Raw genomic sequence first — 16,321 nt, 5'->3', positions numbered from 1 at the left:
ACAGTATCACACACGATAGGATTAGATACACAGCTCAGCTGACAGTATCACACATGATAGGATTAGATACAGGGCTCAGCAGACAGTATCACACATGATAGGATTAGATACAGCTCAGCAGACAGTATCACACATGATAGGATTAGATACACAGCTCAGCAGACAGTATCACACATGATAGGATTAGATACACAGCTCAGCAGACTGTATCACACATGATAAGATTAGATACACAGCTCAGCAGACTGTATCACACATGATAGGATTAGATACACAGCTCAGCAGACTGTATCACACATGATAGGATTAGATACACAGCTCAGCAGATAGTATCACACATGATAGGATTAGACACACAGCTCAGCAGACAGTATCACACATGATAGGATTAGATACACAGCTCAGCAGACAGTATCACACATAGGATTAGACACACAGCTCAGCAGACAGTATCACACATGATAGGATTAGATACACAGCTCAGAAGACAGTATCACACATGATAGGATTAGATACACAGCTCAGCAGACAGTATCACACATGATAGGATTAGATACAGTGGTTCAGTAGACAGTATCACACACGATAGGATTAGATACACAGCTCAGCAGACAGTATCACACATGATAGGATTAGATACACAGCTCAGCAGACAGTATCACACACGATAGGATTAGATACACAGCTCAGCAGACAGTATCACACATGATAGGATTAGATACACAGCTCAGCAGACAGTATCACACAAGATAGGATTAGATAGACGGCTCAGCAGACAGTATCACACATGATAGGATTAGATACACAGCTCAGCAGACAGTATCACACATGATAGGATTAGATACACCACTCAGCAGACTGTATCACATGATAGGATTAGATACACAGCACAGCAGACAGTATCACACGATAGGATTAGATACACAGCTCAGCAGACAGTATCACACAAGATAGGATTAGATAGACGGCTCAGCAGACAGTGTTACACATGATAGGATTAGATACACAGCTCAGCAGACAGTATCACACATGATGGGATTAGATACACGGCTCAGCAGACAGTATCACACATGATGGGGTTAGATACATGGCTCAGCAGACTGTTACACACGTGATGGATTAGATACACAGCTCAGCAGACAGTATCACACATGATAGGCTTAGATACACAGCTCAGCAGACAGTATCACACATGAGGGGATTAGATACACAGCTCAGCAGACCGTATCACACATAAACTTAGATACATCTGCCTTGTGATTCGATTTTTCTTGCTGGATCCGGGTGTGGTGGTGTACAATGTTTCCATGCTCATACCAGTCTGTGACCACCAGGGGGCGACGTACGTTTTGCCATGATGTGGTACGGGGCAGTAGTGGGTTGGTTATGAGGGGTTAATAAGTGGCAGTCTGCACTCTGCTCTATTAGTCACTGCTGCAGCTGGTGGGAGAGGCCTGAATGTGTGTAATACAGAATATAATGTACGGGAGGGGGAATCTGCCACCAGGAAACGTTATTCCAGCTCGATAGATAAATAAAATAAGTTTTTGTAAATCCTCCTTTACTGAAGCGCGACAATCGCCGATTACCAGTGCGCACCACTTCCCAGCGATCCGCCTCAGCAAACTGGAGGGGGGCCCCAACCTCATACATAGAATGGTCCTGCGGGCACGCTGCCACGTGACGTGATATAACACTGGATGTCATGTGACCCCGGGCCGCGCCGTTCACCACTGTCAGTAGAGGGTGATGTCGTTCTGTGGAGGCGATGATGTCATTGGGCGCTGTCACCTTGACTGCCGGTGTTATTGGTGGCGCCCTCGTCTGCGTGATCTATAAACTCCGTTATAAGTGGCGACATTTTATAACTGCGTGTTTCCTTCTTTTATCGCTCAGTCACCACGTACATTACTGCAATTACATTTTACACTGTGTAACAATACGCCGCTATTCCTACGCCGGGGTCCGCGTGCGGGAGTGTTGCGCAGTTTTTATAAATGTGTTGAAATCTTGGCTAATCTGTAAGCCACGTCCACTTTTAGAAACTGACGAGCATATTGGGCAAATAGCTTCAAATTCTGGCACAAATGGTTAATAACTGCGGAGTAGCAGGTAGGACACTAATTTGGAGTAAAATGCGCCAAAAAAGGGCACAAATCTGGTCAATGTGGAGGATAAAACGTACACCCCGAGCGTCAGCAATGATAAAACCTAACACAGTATTACCTCCTGGGAGGAATAGACGTCTAACACTCTGGAATTTACATCTATTTCTGAACATACAAGGACAGACCGACACTCCCAAACAACGTGACCTGGGAGCAAACGAGGAGACCTGGCTCTGAGTGCTCACATAATACCCCCATACACTGCTCACATAATGCCACCATACACTGATCACATAATACCACCATACACTGCTCACATAATACCACCATACAGTGCTCACATAATACCACCATACAGTGCTCACATAATACCACCATACACTGCTCACATAATATCACCATACAGTGCTCACATAATACCACCATACACTGCTCACATAATACCACCATACACTGCTCACATAATACCACCATACACTGCTCACATAATACCACCATACACTGCTCACATAATACCACCATACACTGCTCACATAATACCACCATACACTGCTTACATAATACCACCATACACTGCTCACATAATACCACCATACACTGCTCACATAATACCACCATACACTGCTCACATAACACCAACATACACTGCTCACATAATACCGCCATACACTGATCACATAATACCACCATACACTGCTCACATAATACCACCATACACTGCTCACATAATACCACCATACACTGCTCACATAACACCAACATACACTGCTCACATAATACCGCCATACACTGATCACATAATACCACCATACACTGCTCACATAATACCACCATACACTGCTCACATAATACCACCATACACTGCTCACATAATACCACCATACACTGCTCACATAATACCACCATACACTGCTCAAATAATACCACCATACACTGCTCACATAATACCACCATACACTGCTCACATAATACCACCATACACTGCTCACATAATACCACCATACACTGCTCACATAATACCACCATACACTGCTCACATAATACCACCATACACTGCTCATATAATACCACCATACACTGCTCACATAATACCGCCATACACTGCTCACATAATACCGCCATACACAGCTCATATAATACCACCATACACTGCTCACATAATACCACCATACACTGCACACATAATACCACCATACACTGCTCACATAATATCACCATACACTGCTCACATAATACCACCATACACTGCTCACATAATATCACCATACACTGCTCACATAATACCACCATACACTGCTCATATAATACCACCATACACTGCTCATATAATACCACCATACACTGCTCACATAATACCGCCATACACTGCTCACATAATACCGCCATACACAGCTCATATAATACCACCATACACTGCTCACATAATACCACCATACACTGCTCACATAATGCCACCATACACTGATCACATAATACCACCATACACTGCTCACATAATACCACCATACACTGCTCACATAATACCACCATACACTGCTCACATAATACCACCATACTTTGCTCACATAACACCACCATACACTTCTCACATAACGCCACCATACACTGCTCACATAATACCACCATACACTGCTCACATAATACCACCATACACTGCTCACATAATATCACCATACACTGCTCACATAATACCACCATACACTGCTCACATAATATCACCATACACTGCTCACATAATACCACCATAAACTGCTCACATAGTATCACCATACACTGCTCACATAATACCACCATACACTGCTCACATAATACCGCCATACACTGCTCACATAATACCAACATACACTGCTCACATAATACCACCATACACTGCTCACATAATACCACCATACAGTGCTCACATAATACCACCATACACTGCTCACATAATACCACCATACACTGCTCACATAATACCACCATACACTGCTCACATAATATCACCATACACTGCTCACATAATACCACCATACACTGCTCACATAATACCACCATACAGTGCTCACATAATACCACCATACACTGCTCACATAATACCACCATACACTGCTCACATAATACCACCATACACTGCTCACATAATACCACCATACACTGCTCACATAATACCACCATACACTGCTCACATAATACCACCATACACTGCTCACATAATACCACCATACACTGCTCACATAATACCACCATACAGTGCTCACATAATACCACCATGCAGTGCTCACATAATACCACCATACACTGCTCACATAATATCACCATACACTGCTCACATAATACCACCATACACTGCTCACATAATACCACCATACAGTGCTCACATAATACCACCATACACTGCTCACATAATACCACCATACACTGCTCACATAATACCACCATACACTGCTCACATAATATCACCATACACTGCTCACATAATACCACCATACACTGCTCACATAATACCACCATACAGTGCTCACATAATACCACCATACACTGCTCACATAATACCACCATACACTGCTCACATAATACCACCATACACTGCTCACATAATATCACCATACACTGCTCACATAATACCACCATACACTGCTCACATAATACCACCATACACTGCTCACATAATACCGCCATACACTGCTCACATAATACCACCATACACTGCTCACATAATACCGCCATACACTGCTCACATAATACCACCATACACTGCTCACATAATACCACCATACACTGCTCACATAATACCACCATACACTGCTCACATAATATCACCATACACTGATCACATAATACCACCATACACTGATCACATAATACCACCATACACTGCTCACATAATACCGCCATACACTGCTCACATAATACCACCATAAACTGCTCACATAATACCACCATGCACTGCTCACATAATACCACCATACACTGCTCACATAATACCGCCATACAGTGCTCACATAATACCACCATACACTGCTCACATAATACCGCCATACACTGCTCACATAATACCACCATACACTGCTCATATAATACCACCACACACTGCTCAAATAATATCCCCATACACTGCTCACATAATGCCACCATACACTGATCACATAATACCACCATACACTGCTCACATAATACCACCATACACTGATCACATAATACCACCATACACTGCTCACATAATACCACCATACACTGCTCACATAATACCACCATACACTGCTCACATAATACCACCATACACTGCTCACATAATACCACCACACACTGCTCACATAATATCACCATACACTGATCACATAATACCACCATACACTGCTCACATAATACCGCCATACACTGCTCACATAATACCACCATAAACTGCTCACATAATACCACCATACACTGCTCACATAATACCACCATACACTGCTCACATAATACCACCATACACTGCTCACATAATACCACCATACACTGCTCACATAATACCACCATACACTGCTCATGTAATACCACCATACACTGCTCACATAATACCACCATACACTGCTCACATAATACCACCACACACTGCTCACATAATATCACCATACACTGCTCACATAATACCACTATACACTGCTCATATAATACCACCACACACTGCTCAAATAATAACCCCATACACTGCTCACATAATGCCACCATACACTGATCACATAATACCACCATACACTGCTCACATAATACCACCATACACTGATCACATAATATCACCATACACTGCTCACATAATACCACCATACACTGCTCACATAATACCACCATACACTGCTCACATAATACCACCATACACTGCTCACATAATACCACCACACACTGCTCACATAATACCACCACACACTGCTCACATAATACCACCACACACTGCTCATATAATACCACCACACACTGCTCACATAATACCACCATACGCTGCTCACATAATATCACCATACAGTGCTCACATAATATCACCATACAGTGCTCACATAATATCACCATACACTGCTCACATAATACCACCATACACTGCTCACATAATACCACCATACAGTGCTCACATAATATCACCATACAGTGCTCACATAATATCACCATACAGTGCTCACATAATACCACCATACAGTGCTCACATAATACCACCATACAGTGCTCACATAATACCACCATACACTGCTCACATAATACCACCATACAGTGCTCACATAATACCACCATATACTGCTCATATACCACCATACAGTGCTCACATAATACCACCATACACTGCTCACATAATACCACCATACACTGCTCACGTAATACCACCATAAACTGCTCACGTAATACCACCATACACTGCTCACATAATACCACCATACAGTGCTCACATAATACCACCATACACTGCTCACATAATACCACCATACACTGCTCACATAATACCACCATACACTGCTCACATAATATCACCATAGACTGCTCACATAATACCACCATACACTGCTCACATAATACCACCATACACTGCTCACGTAATACCACCATACACTGCTCACATAATATCACCATACACTGCTCACATAATACCACCATACACTGCTCACATAATACCACCATACACTGCTCACGTAATACCACCATACACTGCTCACATAATACCACCATACACTGCTCACATAATACCACCATACACTGCTCACATAATACCACCATACACTGCTCACATAATACCACCATACACTGCTCACATAATATCACCATACACTGCTCACATAATACCACCATACACTGCTCACATAATACCACCATACACTGCTCACATAATACCACCATACAGTGCTCACATAATACCACCATACACTGCTCACATAATATCACCATACACTGCTCACATAATACCACCATACACTGCTCACATAATACCACCATACACTGCTCACATAATATCACCATACACTGCTCACATAATATCACCATACACTGCTCACATAATACCACCATACACTGCTCACATAATACCACCATACACTGCTCACATAATACCACCATACACTGCTCACATAATACCACCATACACTGCTCACATAATACCACCATACACTGCTCACATAATACCACCATACAGTGCTCACATAATACCACCATACACTGCTCACATAATACCACCATACACTGCTCACATAATACCACCATACACTGCTCACATAATATCACCATACACTGCTCACATAATACCACCATACACTGCTCACATAATACCACCATACAGTGCTCACATAATACCACCATACACTGCTCACATAATACCACCATACACTGCTCACATAATACCACCATACACTGCTCACATAATACCACCATACACTGCTCACATAATACCACCATACACTGCTCACATAATACCACCATACAGTGCTCACATAATACCACCATACACTGCTCACATAATACCACCATACACTGCTCACATAATACCACCATACACTGCTCACATAATACCACCATACACTGCTCACATAATACCACCATACACTGCTCACATAATACCACCATACAGTGCTCACATAATACCACCATACAGTGCTCACATAATACCACCATACACTGCTCACATAATATCACCAAACACTGCTCACATAATATCACCATACACTGATCACATAATACCACCATACACTGATCACATAATACCACCATACACTGCTCACATAATACCGCCATACACTGCTCACATAATACCACCATAAACTGCTCACATAATACCACCATGCACTGCTCACATAATACCACCATACACTGCTCACATAATACCGCCATACAGTGCTCACATAATACCACCATACACTGCTCACATAATATAACCATACACTGCTCACATAATACCACCATACACTGCTCATATAATACCACCACACACTGCTCAAATAATAACCCCATACACTGCTCACATAATGCCACCATACACTGATCACATAATACCACCATACACTGCTCACATAATACCACCATACACTGATCACATAATATCACCATACACTGCTCACATAATACCACCATACACTGCTCACATAATACCACCATACACTGCTCACATAATACCACCATACACTGCTCACATAATACCACCACACACTGCTCACATAATACCACCATACACTGATCACATAATACCACCATACACTGCTCACATAATACCGCCACACACTGCTCACATAATACCACCATAAACTGCTCACATAATACCACCATACACTGCTCACATAATACCACCATACACTGCTCACATAATACCACCATACACTGCTCACATAATACCACCATACACTGCTCACATAATACCACCACACACTGCTCACATAATATCACCATACACTGCTCACATAATACCACCATACACTGCTCACATAATACCACGATGCACTGCTCACATAATACCACCATACACTGCTCACATAATACCACCATACACTGCTCACATAATACCTCCATACACTGCTCACATAATATCACCATACACTGCTCACATAACACCACCATACACTGCTCACATAACACTACCATACACTGCTCACATAATACCACCATACAGTGCTCACATAATACCACCATACACTGCTCACATAATACCACCATACACTGCTCACATAATACCACCATACACTGCTCACATAACATCACCATACAGTGCTCACATAATACCACCATACACTACTCACATAATACCGCCATACACTGCTCACATAATACCGCCATACACTGCTCACGTAATACCACCATACACTGCTCACATAATATCACCATACACTGCTCACATAATATCACCATACACTGCTCACATAATACCACCATGCACTGCTCACATAATACCAACATACACTGTTCACATAATACCACCATACAGTGCTCACATAATACCACCATACACTGCTCACATAATACCGCCACACAGTGCTCACATAATACCACCATACACTGCTCACATAATACCACCATACACTGCTCACATAATACCACAATACACTGCTCACATAATACCACCATACAGTGCTCACATAATACCACCATACACTGCTCATATAATATCCCCATACACTGCTCACATAATACCTCCATACACTCCTCACATAATACCTCCATACACTGCTCACATAATACCATCATACACTGCTCACATAATACCACCATACACTGCTCAAATAATATCCCCATACACTGCTTACATAATACCTCCATACACTGCTCACATAATACCTCCATACACTGCTCACATAATACCGCCATACACTGCTCACATAATACCACCATACACTGATCACATAATACCACCACACACTGCTCACATAATACCGCCATACACTGCTTACATAATACCTCCATACACTGCTCACATAATACCACCACACACTGCTCACATAATACCACCATACACTGCTCACATAATACCACCATACACTGCTCACATAATACCACCATACACTGCTCACATAATACCGCCATACACTGCTCATATAATATCCCCATACACTGCTCACATAATACCTCCATACACTCCTCACATAATACCTCCATACACTGCTCACATAATACCATCATACACTGCTCACATAATACCACCATACACTGCTCAAATAATATCCCCATACACTGCTTACATAATACCTCCATACACTGCTCACATAATACCTCCATACACTGCTCACATAATACCGTCATACACTGCTCACATAATACCACCATACACTGCTCACATAATACCACCACACACTGCTCACATAATATCACCATACACTGCTCACATAATATCACCATACACTGCTCAGATAATACCACCATACACTGCTCACATAATATCACCATACACTGATCACATAATATCACCATACACTGCTCACATAATACCACCATACACTGCTCACATAATACCACCATACACTGCTCACATAATATCAACATACACTGCTCACATAATACCACCATACAGTTCTCACATAATATCACCATACACTGATCACATAATATCACCATACACTGATCACATAATGCCTCTATACACTGCTCACATAATACCGCCATACACTGCTCACATAATACCTCTATAAACTGCTCACATAATGCCACCACACACTGCTCACATAATATCGCCATACAGTGCTCACATAATACCTCTGTACACTGCTCACATAATATCACCATACACTGCTCACATAATACCACCATACACTGCTCATATAGTACCACCATACAGTGCTCACATAATACCACCATACAGTGCTCACTTAATACCACCATACAGTGCTCACATAATACCACCATACAGTGCTCACATAATACCACCATACACTGCTCACATAATACCAACATACACTGCTCACATAATACCACCACACACTGCTCACATAATACCACCATACACTGCTCCAATAATACCGCCATACACTGCTCACATAATACCAACATACACTGCTCACATAATACCGCCATACACTGCTCACATAATATCCCCATACACTGCTCACATAATATCACCATACACTGCTCACATAATACCACCATACAGTGCTCACATAATACCACCATACAGTGCTCACATAATATCACCATACACCGCTCACATAATACCAACATACACTGCTCACATAATACCACCATACACTGCTCACATAATACCACCATGCACTGCTCACATAATACCACCATACACTGCTCACATAATACCACCATACACTGCTCACATAATACCACCATACACTGCTCACATAATACCACCATACACTGCTCACATAATACCACCATACACTGCTCACATAATACCACCATGCACTGCTCACATAATACCGCCATACACTGCTCAGATAATACCACCATACACTGCTCACATAATACCACCATACACTGCTCACATAATACCACCATACACTGCTCACATAATACCACCATACACTGCTCACATAATACCGCCATACACTGCTCACATAATACCGCCATGCACTGCTCACATAATACCGCCATACACTGCTCACATAATACCACCATACACTGCTCACATAATACCACCATACACTGCTCACATAATACCACCATGCACTGCTCACATTATACCGCCATGCACTGCTCACATAATACCGCCATACACTGCTCACATAATACCACCATACACTGCTCACATAATACCACCATACACTGCTCACATAATACCACCATACACTGCTCACATAATACCACCATACACTGCTCACATAATACCACCATACACTGCTCACATAATACCGCCATACACTGCTCACATAATATCACCATACACTGCTCACATAATACCACCATACACTGCTCACATAATACCACCATACACTGCTCACATAATACCACCATACACTGCTCACATAATACCGCCATACACTGCTCACATAATATCACCATACACTGCTCACATAATATCACCATACACTGCTCACATAATACCACCATACACTGCTCACATAATACCGCCATACACTGCTCACATAATACCGCCATACACTGCTCACATAATACCACCATACAGTGCTCACATAATACCACCATACACTGATCACATAATATCACCATACAGTGCTCACATAATACCACCATACACTGCTCACATAATACCACCATACACTGCTCACATAATACCACCATACACTGCTCACATAATACCACCATACACTGCTCACATAATACCACCATACACTGCTCACATAATACCGCCATGCACTGCTCACATAATACCGCCATGCACTGCTCACATAATACCACCATACACTGCTCACATAATACCACCATACACTGCTCACATAATACCACCATACACTGCTCACATAATACCACCATGCACTGCTCACATAATACCGCCATACACTGCTCACATAATACCGCCATACACTGCTCACATAATACCACCATACACTGCTCACATAATACCACCATACACTGCTCACATAATACCACCATACACTGCTCACATAATACCACCATACACTGCTCACATAATACCACCATACACTGCTCACATAATACCGCCATACACTGCTCACATAGTATCACCATACACTGCTCACATAATACCACCATACACTGCTCAAATAATATCCCCATACACTGGTCACATAATACCACCATACACTGCTCACATAATACCACCATACACTTCTCACATAATACCGCCATACACTGCTCACATAATACCACCATACAGTGCTCACATAATACCACCATACACTGCTCACATAATGCCACCATACACTGCTCACATAATACCACCATACACTGCTCACATAATATCACCATACACTGCTCACATAATATCCCCATACACTGCTCACATAATATCACCATACACTGCTCACATAATACCACCATACACTGCTCACATAATATCACCATACACTGCTCACATAATATCACCATACACTGCTCACATAATATCACCATACACTGCTCACATAATACCACCATACACTGCTCACATAATACCACCACACACTGCTCACATAATACCACCATACACTGCTCACATAATACCACCATACACTGCTCACATAATACCACCATACACTGATCACATAATACCACCATACACTGCTCACATAATACCGCTAAAACACTGCTCACATAATACCACCATACACTGCTCACATAATACCACCATACACTGCTCACATAATATCACCATACACTGATCACATAATATCACCATACACTGCTCACATAATATCGCCATACACTGCTCACAAAATATCGCCATACAGGTCTCACATACTACCTCTATACACTGCTCACATAATATCACCATACACTGCTCACATAATACCACCATACACTGCTCACATAATACCACCATACACTGCTCACATAATACCACCATACACTGCTCACATAATACCACCATACACTGCTCACATAATACCACCACACACTGCTCACATAATATCACCATACACTGCTCACATAATACCACCATACACTGCTCACATAATACCACGATGCACTGCTCACATAATACCACCATACACTGCTCACATAATACCACCATACACTGCTCACATAATACCTCCATACACTGCTCACATAATATCACCATACACTGCTCACATAACACCACCATACACTGCTCACATAACACTACCATACACTGCTCACATAATACCACCATACAGTGCTCACATAATACCACCATACACTGCTCACATAATACCACCATACACTGCTCACATAATACCACCATACACTGCTCACATAACATCACCATACAGTGCTCACATAATACCACCATACACTACTCACATAATACCGCCATACACTGCTCACATAATACCGCCATACACTGCTCACGTAATACCACCATACACTGCTCACATAATATCACCATACACTGCTCACATAATATCACCATACACTGCTCACATAATACCACCATGCACTGCTCACATAATACCAACATACACTGTTCACATAATACCACCATACAGTGCTCACATAATACCACCATACACTGCTCACATAATACCGCCACACAGTGCTCACATAATACCACCATACACTGCTCACATAATACCACCATACACTGCTCACATAATACCACAATACACTGCTCACATAATACCACCATACAGTGCTCACATAATACCACCATACACTGCTCATATAATATCCCCATACACTGCTCACATAATACCTCCATACACTGCTCACATAATACCTCCATACACTGCTCACATAATACCATCATACACTGCTCACATAATACCACCATACACTGCTCAAATAATATCCCCATACACTGCTTACATAATACCTCCATACACTGCTCACATAATACCTCCATACACTGCTCACATAATACCGTCATACACTGCTCACATAATACCACCATACACTGCTCACATAATACCACCACACACTGCTCACATAATATCACCATACACTGCTCACATAATATCACCATACACTGCTCACATAATACCACCATACACTGCTCACATAATATCACCATACACTGATCACATAATATCACCATACACTGCTCACATAATACCACCATACACTGCTCACATAATACCACCATACACTGCTCACATAATATCAACATACACTGCTCACATAATACCACCATACAGTTCTCACATAATATCACCATACACTGATCACATAATATCACCATACACTGATCACATAATGCCTCTATACACTGCTCACATAATACCGCCATACACTGCTCACATAATACCTCTATAAACTGCTCACATAATGCCACCACACACTGCTCACATAATATCGCCATACAGTGCTCACATAATACCTCTGTACACTGCTCACATAATATCACCATACACTGCTCACATAATACCACCATACACTGCTCATATAGTACCACCATACAGTGCTCACATAATACCACCATACAGTGCTCACTTAATACCACCATACAGTGCTCACATAATACCACCATACAGTGCTCACATAATACCACCATACACTGCTCACATAATACCAACATACACTGCTCACATAATACCGCCATACACTGCTCACATAATATCCCCATACACTGCTCACATAATATCACCATACACTGCTCACATAATACCACCATACAGTGCTCACATAATACCACCATACAGTGCTCACATAATATCACCATACACCGCTCACATAATACCAACATACACTGCTCACATAATACCACCATACACTGCTCACATAATACCACCATGCACTGCTCACATAATACCACCATACACTGCTCACATAATACCACCATACACTGCTCACATAATACCACCATACACTGCTCACATAATACCACCATACACTGCTCACATAATACCACCATACACTGCTCACATAATACCACCATGCACTGCTCACATAATACCGCCATACACTGCTCAGATAATACCACCATACACTGCTCACATAATACCACCATACACTGCTCACATAATACCACCATACACTGCTCACATAATACCACCATACACTGCTCACATAATACCGCCATACACTGCTCACATAATACCGCCATGCACTGCTCACATAATACCGCCATACACTGCTCACATAATACCACCATACACTGCTCACATAATACCACCATACACTGCTCACATAATACCACCATGCACTGCTCACATTATACCGCCATGCACTGCTCACATAATACCGCCATACACTGCTCACATAATACCACCATACACTGCTCACATAATACCACCATACACTGCTCACATAATACCACCATACACTGCTCACATAATACCACCATACACTGCTCACATAATACCACCATACACTGCTCACATAATACCGCCATACACTGCTCACATAATATCACCATACACTGCTCACATAATACCACCATACACTGCTCACATAATACCACCATACACTGCTCACATAATACCACCATACACTGCTCACATAATACCGCCATACACTGCTCACATAATATCACCATACACTGCTCACATAATATCACCATACACTGCTCACATAATACCACCATACACTGCTCACATAATACCGCCATACACTGCTCACATAATACCGCCATACACTGCTCACATAATACCACCATACAGTGCTCACATAATACCACCATACACTGATCACATAATATCACCATACAGTGCTCACATAATACCACCATACACTGCTCACATAATACCACCATACACTGCTCACATAATACCACCATACACTGCTCACATAATACCACCATACACTGCTCACATAATACCACCATACACTGCTCACATAATACCGCCATGCACTGCTCACATAATACCGCCATGCACTGCTCACATAATACCACCATACACTGCTCACATAATACCACCATACACTGCTCACATAATACCACCATACACTGCTCACATAATACCACCATGCACTGCTCACATAATACCGCCATACACTGCTCACATAATACCGCCATACACTGCTCACATAATACCACCATACACTGCTCACATAATACCACCATACACTGCTCACATAATACCACCATACACTGCTCACATAATACCACCATACACTGCTCACATAATACCGCCATACACTGCTCACATAATACCGCCATACACTGCTCACATAGTATCACCATACACTGCTCACATAATACCACCATACACTGCTCAAATAATATCCCCATACACTGGTCACATAATACCACCATACACTGCTCACAT

Source organism: Rhinoderma darwinii, chromosome 12 (genome assembly GCF_050947455.1).
Source record: "Rhinoderma darwinii isolate aRhiDar2 chromosome 12, aRhiDar2.hap1, whole genome shotgun sequence".
Lineage (NCBI taxonomy): Eukaryota > Metazoa > Chordata > Amphibia > Anura > Rhinodermatidae > Rhinoderma > Rhinoderma darwinii.
The sequence above is the reverse complement of the archived record's forward strand: the minus strand, read 5'-3'. Positions refer to the sequence as shown.